Genomic DNA, 11658 nt, shown 5'->3' with positions numbered 1-11658 from the left:
TATATCATAAATCTATTAAATATATCTATCTAAATAGGTGTCTATTTAGATATATATAAATATATCTATATATTTTTAATTATCTATCTAGTTCTTTCATTAACATATAACTTGTAATTTCTTCCACTAGAATAATTGAAGAGAATTTTATCTGCTACTGTCAGATAAATAACTCTTCTAAGATATACATATACACATACTCATTCACATAAACATATAACCTGTAATACTTAAGGTACCTGGGAGCAGTTTATCACATAAAATAAAATGCATAAGCATGGGAAATAAGTAAATCATATGTAAATAAATGAATCAAACTGAATAAATCATACATGATTTATAATGGATGCTTATGATGCACATAATTAACATTATCTTTTCTACAGCTACTCTTCTATCTTAATTTCTGTGTTCAACAAAAGAACACCATTACTATATACTGGTATACTTAATTTCTTACTTTGTACATTTTGTTGCAAAATCCATATAGCCTTTTGCAGTCTAATCAAAGGATAACTTTTTGAGCAGCAGGCAGAAAGTTCAATTAACTAGATTTCTTACAAGTTAATCAAAAGTAATAGTTTAAATGATGACCCACAACAGTATTAAACCCTGTGCTGCCTTCTAAAATAAAGACTGAATTTTTATAAGAAACTCAGCGTTGCACATTGGATTGAGTTGAACTCCCTAAAATTAGTAAGTTCGTGTTACTGTATGTAATTCTACACAAGTTTATAATGTAAATATTCAGATTATGTGTTACAGACACTGTCTTATTCTGCTATTAGTTTGAAATAACAGGAAGTTCCACATGCCTATTTCTGTTCCACTGCACGAAATCTGAGCTATCACTTATTCCTTACCACAACAAGGAACTAAATTTTTTTAAATTTTTTATTATAAAACTGATGTACAGAGAGGTTACAGTTTCATACGTTAGGCATTGGATACATTTCTTGTACTGTTTGTTACCTTGTCCCTCATAACCCCCTTTCCCCTCCCCCTTCCCCCCCTGAGGTGTTCAGTTCGCTTACACCATACAGTTTTGCAAGTATTGCTTTTGTTGTTGTTTCTCTTAATTTACCCTTTGTCTCTCAATTTTGGTATTCCCTCTCAATTTCCTAATTCTAATACCAGTATACACGGTTTCCAATATACTCAGATAAGATTACAGAGATAGTGTAGATACAATTCAAGAAGGTGATACAAGAACATCATCAACAGTATAAACTACAGATACACATGGGATGTTGAAAGTAGTTACAACTGTGATATAACAATCATTTCCATAAAATGGAGTTCATTTCACTTAGCATCATCTTTTGAGATCATAAGGGTATAGCTATTGGGCTCTTGTGATCCTCTGCTGTGACTTGCCTAATCCTGTGCTAATTATTCCCAATAAGGGAGACAAGGAACTAAAATTTGGAAAAAAAATCATTCTTTTGGTATAAATGCAGCAATTCTGTATTCAGCAAAGGCGCAAACATTTCTTTCCACAAGGAATAAGTATTTCTGGACTACAATATTGTTGTGCCTGCAGTCCATTAAAATATGTAGGTAGCTGGGTGTGAGGGGCCCATACCTGTAATCCTAGCTACTCAGGAGGCTGAGATCAGAGGATCACAGTTTGAAGCCAGTCAGGGCAAGAAAGTCAGTGGGATTCTTAATAAACTACTCAGAAAAAGCTGGAAGTGGCACTGTGGCTCAAGTGGTAGAGTACTATCCTTGAGCACAAAGAAGCCCAGGGACAATGTCCAGGTACAGAGTTCAAGCCTCAGGACCAGCAAAAAAAAATGTATCTAAGTATGTATCCTAGAAATTAATGATTTCTATAATTTACTTCTCTTTAAAAATCCTGCTTCTGGTTATTAAATGCATTTGTTCCTAGAGTGACTTACAGTAAATACCCAGTAGATGGCAATCTATGCACTAGAATTTGCAGACATACTCCTACATACTACCTTCAACTGCATGAGGTTGGAAGTTAATTTTAAACTATTGCTTCATTTTCAGCCTGAGACATAAATGGAGCACATATCTGATTTTCTGTTTGATTGTTTTTAGAAAAGATTTTGACACAATAAGACCAAGTAAATCATTTACTTTAAACATCCGCATAACATTGGAATAATAAAGGCAATGAACCAATTTTCTGTACATTTACTTCATTTGTTAGAAAAGAACAGATTGGATGATAAGATTCACAGCCAAAATAATGTTCTTTAAATATAGCCAGCAGCGTACTAAATGATGTGTTATTTTTCTAGAAAACTAACATTCAAACAACACATGGTGACACAGGAAGTGTTACTGCTATGGCTTAGATCTGGCATCTCCCCTAGAGACCCATGTGCTAAGTGCTTAGTCTCTAGCTTGGCACTTACTGGGAGCTGGAAGAACTGCTTAGAGGTCCAGTGGGAAACCTTCAGGTAACTGGGAATTGTTAGAGCCTAGCCTTTCCTCTCTCTCCCTTATACCTCATGGCCATGAGGTTTTGCTCAATTATGAACTTCTGTCATAATGTTTCACCACAGGTCTGAAACAATGGAGCAAACCCACCACCAGCAGAAAACTCCAAAACTGTGAGCTCAATTGGCTATTATTATTAAATATTGAAATGTAGTTATTATATAGCACAACTTCACAAATGTGTGTGTGTGAGAGAGAGAGAGAGAAAGAGAGATTGAGAGAGAGACAGAAAGACAGAGAGACAGAGAGAGAGAAACTTAGAGACTTGGTTGTTTTCCTTTAAGGAAAAGGAGGTTTTGAGGGGACTTATCTTTGGAGGTTGCTCCCAAGCATGACTTGAGCCAGAAAAAGAACTCACCTCATCCTCTGAAGATCAGAGATGAAGAATTTGTTCCCACATGTCGTTGCTTTGGGGTATCCATCCACCAGGGCCTTTGTCAGGCAGAACTTAATTATGTACAAGGGGCCAAAGATGGTGAGCTGAGTGATTTAGGGTAAAGATCAAGAATAGATCTTTCCTCATCAAAGGATCAGGAAGGTCACGAAGTCACTGACAGTTCAAGTCTGAGTAAAATATGTCATGATGTAAAAGAGCAGATTGTTCAAACCCAGCAAGAGATGGTGGACTATGTGGAAGTCTTCACACATGCCATTGGCTTGGTCCTGAATGTTCTTCTGCCCTCTGCTTTTCACTGGGTCACCTTGCTTTCATCTTCAGGCCTCGGCCTCACAATGAATATTTCTTCAATAAATAAATGGCTGATAATAGAGAGAAAATTAATATCCCAAGCTGAAGAACTGGGAGATACAAAGGAGTCAGTAACTTTAACTACCATAGCTGCGGGTGGATGTAAATACTTACATAAGAAAGTTAACAAATTCTGAGAAATGCCATGGTGTCTCTGTGATTACCTGCAAGGAGTCAGAGAAGTCAGGATGAGAACTTAAGAGGATGTCAAGATAGTCTCCCTCCTGGGTTGTGTACCTAGAAGAATTGAAATTAGGGTTTCCACGAGGTTCTACCTATAGTTTACTTTTATTTAAATTGTAAGTATTTGAAAACTTTCAGTTTGACCCTCATACTACCTGTAGCAGCTGGGCCTTGATCTTACATTGTTGCCATCTTACACTGGAACTTTGTTATTAGGGTTCTTGCCTCCATTAAAAGGCACTTGGTCAAATGTCTCCAAGGCTATTGCCAGGTATTGCCCTGTTATTTCTTTGATATCTCATTCTTGTCCCTAAGGAGGGTCTAACCTTGACTTCTTGCTGACTTCCCTAAAGATAACTCCCTCCTGCATTGATATCCTAGACAACCTGCTGCAAAAATATATGACCAAATGTCTCAGATTACTCCCAAATGGTTCTAGTTTTAGAACTCAATGTCTGACATATCCTTGGAAATGCCGCATCACATGCAAACTGGGACAACTGGTCACCCTCCTTATCCCTAACTACCCTCTGTTTCTCAGGGTTGGACTTGCCAGTACCAGTCTCAGGCCCAGGGTTCTAAATACTCAGCCTGAACTTGAGACAGTGTTCAAAGCCATGTGTAAAACAACTTGGCAGAGGACACAGGGTAAGGAAAAGCTAAGTATTTGGAAGGTATAGAAAGTCAACACTAGGATGCCTAGAATACGAAAATTAATGCTAAGAGCATTTAAAAATGCACAGATTTTTTTCTTAATAAATTCACTTAATCCTTGTAATTCATAAATTAGACATTGTGACTATCACCATTTTATATCTGAGAGAATTGAAGCTTGATTATACTGGATTGTGAAGTCAGATCATCTGATACTGATACTTCAGATCTGGATTTCTCTAAACAACACTCCCTATTTTTCATACCCCCCAAAACCCAATTTGACAGGTTTAGACTGCTGGCTTGTATATTGGGATTTTTATACACTTTTCCAAGTGATTTTAATGTGAGTCTACCAAAGCCTAACTGACTTGCTAATAGCTATTGAAATCTATCTTGCATAAAAGGGAAGTATTAGAAGACAGGCTAAGTTGGGGAAGTCAAGAATTGGAAGCAAAAATGGAAACTATAGGGGAAAGTTCTTAACATGATTCCCACCTGTATAAGTCACATGCTTCTGCTTCTTCCATTGCCTACTTACCATTGGTGAATGAGACAGATTTAGGCTAAGTTGATCAGGACGAATGCCACAGGCTGTTTATTGCTTCCTGAGGGTCTGATAGGCATTGTCTGACTTGCACAAGAAGCTAGGTGTGCCTAGGGGCTGCACCTACACTTTGCAACTAAACTATACCAACACGAAGCCCTGTCCTCTTACAGAATTTCTGTGGTTGCCTTGCTTTAAAAACTAAACAAGAAAATCCAAAATCAAAACCAAACCTAGAAGAGAACAAAAAAAATTAGTTCTTCCTTTCTGGTCTAATTCAATGCTTTTGGCCTGTGAAAGGACCCAGAATGAAGACCTAGATACCGAGGTTTTTATGTGGATTTGCAAGAGTTTACCATTTCCTGGAAATAAGTATTAGTGATATGTGCTTTTGAATTATTTATAAGCCGATGTAAGCCTGTGGATCAGATAGGAATTTACTTTTGTTACTTTTCCAAAGAACCTCAACCAGGTATTATGAAAGTAGAAGTAGTCCACACTGAGTGGATGACTTAATCATCCATTAACATCCAACCATAGACAAGTTGGCTAAATCTCCAAGTCTTGTCTGTGGATGTACAAATTTCAAGAAATTTCATTTTGCCATGATGTTCAAATTTGAAAGAACACACTGTTTTAAGATTTGGGGGCTGGGATGTAGCTCAGTGGCAAAGCACTTGCCTAGCAAGTGCAATGTCCTGAGTTCGATCCCTAGTACCAAAAAAAAGAAAAGACAAAGAAAAAATACAGTAAAAAAAAAACCCCAACCCCCCCAAAAAAAATTTGAAAAATGAGGGAGGAGGTAACAAGTCGAACAAGAAATGTATTCACTGCCTTACATATGAATCTGTAACCTCTTTGTACCACACTTTGACAATAAAGAAAAAAGTTTAATAAAAAAAAGAAAAAAAGATTTGGGATAATTTTATGTTCCCTATCAATCACAGCTTAATTGGATAACCCTATGGTCCTCGTAGAAATATGCTGAATTTCTCATTGGCTCGGAGAGGATTTTTGAGACCATTTATAGGGGTGAGCATTAAAGTGGTTCTGGCTATAGGACAATGAGATATCCAACATTATCAGTCCTAGCTTTGATGGCAAAGTCAAGCAAACTATGGCCACTGGCTACATTGACCTGTCACCTATTTTTAATCTAGTGAAATAGATTTATTGCAACACAGCTGTGCGCATTTTCTTAGCTGTTGTGTCTAAGTCCTTTATGCTAAAATGACCATGTTCAGTAGTTGTGCCAAAGACTATCTATTGTGCAAATCCACCAAATTATTTTATTTACTATCTGGCTCAGAAAAAGTTTTTGCTTAGCCCTTGAGCAAGTTATTTATAGAATTAGGATGAAACTGGTTGAAAAATAGCCAATATGTTCCTGACTTTTTCGGGTCACAACCTGAAGTCAAACTGGCCTCCATTTGCTTGACTTGAATCAAGTACTAGGCAATTGAAGTTCAGTAATTCAAAAGCTATTGGTGGTGAGGTCCAGAACTGGTCCCTAGTAGGCATAAGAAAGGTTTTTTTTTTTTTTTCTTTTCATTTTTCAAATAGTATTGTTTTCAGAACTCGGTGGAACTTACAAACAAGTGCTAGGTGCATTTTAACTTTGAGAGCTAGTTAGAGGAGGCTTATTGGCGTGATTCTAAAAAATGTTTCCAGAACCACGATCTTTTTATTCTGCCTGCAAGAATGCTCCAGTATTTTTTTCTTTTCTTTATTCCTGTATTTATTTATTTTAACTGTTTTCCCCTTGTGCCTTATTTTATATATACACTTTTTAAAACTAGTGAGTCAGAGTCCTGACACAATGAAAAAAAAATGTTCAGTCTCACAGGCCCTTGCTATCATGAGAGATGGCAATGAAGTGCAAAAATGTCCATGTATGAACTAAATATAGGCCCAGTTATTTCTCTTGGAGGAGGCCTGCTGCACATCAGAAGCCTCCTTTTCTTTTTCCTTGCCTGTTCCTTTTATGTTGTTCTGAGGAAGCTTTCCTTTCAGGGTAGGGCCGATGAAACATTCCTGAATTCCCCAGGGGCACATGAAACACAGTTGAACCCTCTTCTGGAGGAAACTAGCTGGTCTCAGTGACTGAATGCAGAGGTGGGGGCATTAAGATACCTCTTAACAGAGCATTTTCTTTCGCAGGTTCTAAACTAACTTGCTACGCATCTGGGTGGACACACTTAGCTGCTAAATATGGTGACAGCACAAGACTGGACATTGCAATTTGTTTCTTTGTAGACATGAGTTATGCAATGTTAGTTTGCAGATTAAATAATGACATGGACTCTCTGATGGGATAAAATCACATGGGAGAAGGAGGGAAACTATTCTACATTTAAACCAGAAAGGGATTATCCAGCTAATTTGAAGTTCCTTGGTTTGTTTCCCCAAAGTTCTCCATCAGAAGGTACAAACTGGAGCTCATGACGCTCTGCAATATTGACTCCTTATGATCCTAGGAAAGGAGTTAGAGTGTACTATCCTGCTGAGGGAGAGAGGCCCCAGCAGAAGGAGGAGAGAAATCTTGGCTTTGTTGTGAATCATACAATCATGGAAAATTCCTATTACAAAACCAGGAACAGTTGGTTTTTCCCTGAAGAAACACCTCTTGGGAGTGCTACCCACCCATCTTCTCACCCTATAGGTTTAGGTCTAAGCAATTGGGAGGAAGGAAAGAAGGAAAAAGCCACAGAGAGCTGGGGCCATTCTCTTGGCCACTAGCCCCCTTTGCCATTGGTGAATGTTTGATAGTGTAACTCTAGCTGCTATCCCAGATGAAACTTGAAATTTTGTAGCTCAGATCAATGGAAAGATTTTCTTCACATAAAGACCAGTTTGTGTTGGAAAGTGGAATGGGTATGGTCTTCTAAATAGTCCTTTCAAGACTCATCCTAAGAGATACTTTGCCATTTCACATGGGATTTACAGATGTTTCAGTTTACATATCCAGCTAATGGAAGAGTGGAAGTTCATGTGTAATGTTTTTATGGATCATGTTTGGAAACAGAGCACATGATTTCTGCTTATATTCTGTACCAACTGTGAGGCATATGGCAAATGTAAAGAAAGCTGGAAGAGTCAGTCTCACATGTTTCCCAGAGGAAAAGTAAAAGGTTCACACATAAAGTAGCCAGTTTCTGCCAGAGTCCATTTTAATAAATATGAATGATAGTTCTACTAAAGGTGCTGATCTTCGAGCAATGAGGAATCTTAAAGTCAGGTGATAAATTGTGCCTGCTCCTAAAAGCGGTTATTTAGTTTATAGGCCATTACAGAGACATGGACAAGGATGCATGGTTTACTGTGATGCTGTCTGGGGATATGGATTCACTATCTCTGTCTATTAGGGAATTAAAAGGCAGGGAAGTGTTTAAAGCAGAGAGAGCAAATTTATTTGAAAGTGAAAGGAAGCCAGTAAAATACTCCATTGAGAGGGCCTCACTGGAAGAGTTGAGTGCACTACTGTAGTCCTGTCAGAAAGTAGCTATTATGTTGCAAAACTCCTCCCATATCTCTTCTCCTGGCTTCAAGCTAATTGCTTTAAGGGCTTGTATATGCATTGCCTCCACTCTTTTGATAGGTTGAGTGGGCACCCAGAGTAATTTGGGCATAAGAAATGCTTGAGTGGGAACCTAAAGCTTTATGGGAAGAAAAGTTACCATCACAGGTCACATTTATCTAATCACGTTGTGTCTGCCATTTAAAAAAAATCTCCACCTACCCGATCAAGTCAGCCTGTCTTTTATCTGGAAATAACTTGGAAGACCAGGCAAGTATTCAAAGAAAGATCATACCCAAATGATCTCAGCCAATGCCAGTTCCAACCCAGAGAGAAGCAAGAGTGGTCTTGGAAATTGCAAGGTAGAATCTGTGTTGATTCTTGGCAATCTAGTACAACCAACTGGCAGGAACTATAGCCCATTAACCACATTGTCCAATTTATTTCTACAAAACACTAGGCAGGTGTTCAGAGATTGAGACAAATGCCCTGCTTTCAATCATAGTAAAGTGGGTAGACATATGATTTTTCTTTTAAAACAGAATGTGAGTAATTTTATATTTCTTTCCTTTGTCTAAATAAATCAAATATGTTCCAAATCCCCATTTGTGCTGACTAGTGGGAAGATCAAGCTTTATTATGGTGATATCCTTTACTGGGCTTTCTAAGGCATTCTTGGTCCCCAAGAATGTAAATTCTCAGCCTTCAAAGCTGAGCTGGGACTGCCCTTCTGGAGCACAGAGGTCATTGCCAAGGTTCCACCAGAATTCCAATTGGCTGTTCTCTTCAGCTGTCCTGTCACATCTTGGGGGTATTCCAAGGGGTCCGAGCACAGGCTGCTGGAGCTTTGGGGACCCCCACACACTTTTGTTGTTTCCTAATCTTGGAGAATGCTCCCCAAATTGTGTTCTAGTCTTGCTTTTCCATTCCTTTCATCCCTGAGAGGATCATCTACTGACTTTTCAAAGAGCATATAAGAATACAATGTGAACTCTTCCCCTCAGAGGAGTGGCTGGAAGAAATAGTAGGCCAACATTGCCTTCAAACATGCCCCTGCAATAGAATTCACTTATGCTTTAGTACCAGAAAATGAGCACACCTCGAAAGCTCCAGCACTCTGCAGCTGAGAGCTATTTGGCACAATTCAGGTTTAGGGAGGCAGAAGGTATGTGCAGTTATTCAGTCACTGAGAAACAATAAAAAAGCAACTACTAGGATGTGTGCTCAATATTATCCTGGAGTCTGTTGCTGCAGTATCTAACAGGGTAGCCATGGTGGACAAAAGGATGATTTAACTTTAAATTAATTGAAATAAAAATTTCCCCCTCATCCACCTTTTAAGTGCTGACTACTAGTTTTTATTGGACCGTCTATTTGTAGATTCTTTTTTTTTTTTTTTTTTTTTTTGGCCAGTCCTGGGCCTTGGACTCAGGGCCTGAGCACTGTCCTTGGCTTCTTCCCGCTCAAGGCTAGCACTCTGCCACTTGAGCCACAGCGCCGCTTCTGGCCGTTTTCTGTATATGTGGTGCTGGGGAATCGAACCTAGGGCCTCGTGTATCCGAGGCAGGCACTCTTGCCACTAGGCTATATCCCCAGCCCTATTTGTAGATTCTTAAAGAAAGAAAAATTTTATAAGAACTTTCCATTTCTATAATGGAAACAGGATTTCTTTATTGTCAGGAGAAGTTTTATTGAATAACATTCTCCAGGTACAAAGATATAAAGTTATCTTCCCACTTAAAAATGTTTGTGGCTGGAATTATAGCAGAGGTCTGTCATCCCTGCTATTTGGGAGATAGCAGTAAAGGATCATGGTCTGAGGCTAACGTGGGAAAAAGCATAGGACTCTATCTGAAAAATGAATTGAGTGAAAAAATGACTAGGGGTATGGCTAAAGTGGTCGAGTGTTTGCCTAGTGAGCCTGAGATAAAAATAACCCTCCCTTCTCCTCCTCCAAACACCACTAACAAGAGAAAGCTAGAAAAACTCACAATTATTGTACACATAGCAAGAACTTACTGCTGTAGCAGTTTTTTTCTATATAATGTAATTTCTATAATAGTTATTGTAGTAGTCATTATACTACATTCTATAGACACAATCATACCTAGAACTTGGTCTCTAGCTCCCAGCAGGTTACAGTTCAATAGAAATGAGACTGAACTGTCTCAAAGCCTTGGGGACCAGAATGACTTTCTCTGTCTGGGAAAGTTACCAGAGGGAAGCACAATTCTTTCATCTGCTCTATCAATGTGTGTGCCTTGTTTCTTGAACAACACGGAGAATACTTTAATAACTGTATTATGTAATGAGCAATTATTACAATGTTGCTTTGACATTCTCAAAGCATTTGGGCTTCCTTTGCTCTATTTTCCAAATGAGTGTGGACCACAGGGTGGGAACTGTGACAACACTCAAATTTTCTTGGTAACACTAATCATAGGCCAGGCAATTAGACTTCATGCCAACCATGTTTCTCTTTGCATTCTGCTGCTTAAAGCTAAGTGTGCCCCTTCAGGGTCAGGTTCAGGAGAGATTTATGCTTCATAATGGCTCCATAGTTCTAAGAGTGCCCAGTAGAGATCTTTTGTTGAAACTTCTGGCAGTAGTTGTTTTGTGCCTCTTCACCCTTTTCAAGTTTCATGCACAGATAATGAAGTAGTTATGTCCTTTACCGTAAGATATCTCAATTTGTGGGCAGTGGCTGAATGTTAACTGTGTTTTCTGAATCTTGTGTGAAAAAGACATCTATTTTTTGACTGAGTTATGGAGAGCAGAGGGAGTTCTCTGTTGCCATCAGTGCCATCGACACTGGGACTAAGGATCAACCCCCAGACATTCATGCTAGTTAGTCTGTGAGAGATACACTCACTCATCACAGCTCAAAGGATGGACTTGGAGACAAAAGCAGCAAAAACAAGACCTTCATAATCCTACAAGAGCAGATGTCTGATGGGCAGGAATTCTCTAGGTTAATACAAAAAGCAATTTATGCATAGTGAGTGAGGTACTAACCCCACTTCCTTCATTGGCTGAATATTCTGGAGTTTATATTCTCTCCCAGATGTTGTCTCAGTTATTTTACTTTCTATTGAATGACGAAATACATGCTGAAGTTGGTTGAGTTTCAGAAGCAAGCTTTTGGCTATCTCCATCCCCCTTTGTTGTTTTGTGCCAGGAAGTCTTTTCCGGGTATGTGCTTTCTGGCAAGTACACATTTCCATGCATTGTTCTCAGTTTATTGAGGTCCATTCTTCCCCTTGTTAATAGGCCATGCTAATTGGTTCTGTTTGTATACATACTTTCCATGCATGAACATCATGTCCATTATTCATCACATCATTATTACTAGCAAGTAAGCTATTGATAATTTTCCACTCAGACAAATGCCTTGTCTTGAAAATGAACCACCACTGATTTTATTTCTAACAAGTCTACAAGAAGAAGTTGTACAGATGTACAAGCATGATTCAGGTGAGAAGATGTCTATCAAGGTAGCTAAGGCCTCATTTTAGAGATCATGGATCATTCCTTCTT

The sequence above is a fragment of the Perognathus longimembris genome, chromosome 2 (genome assembly GCF_023159225.1).
Source record: "Perognathus longimembris pacificus isolate PPM17 chromosome 2, ASM2315922v1, whole genome shotgun sequence".
Lineage (NCBI taxonomy): Eukaryota > Metazoa > Chordata > Mammalia > Rodentia > Heteromyidae > Perognathus > Perognathus longimembris.
This window is presented reverse-complemented; position numbering follows the sequence as displayed.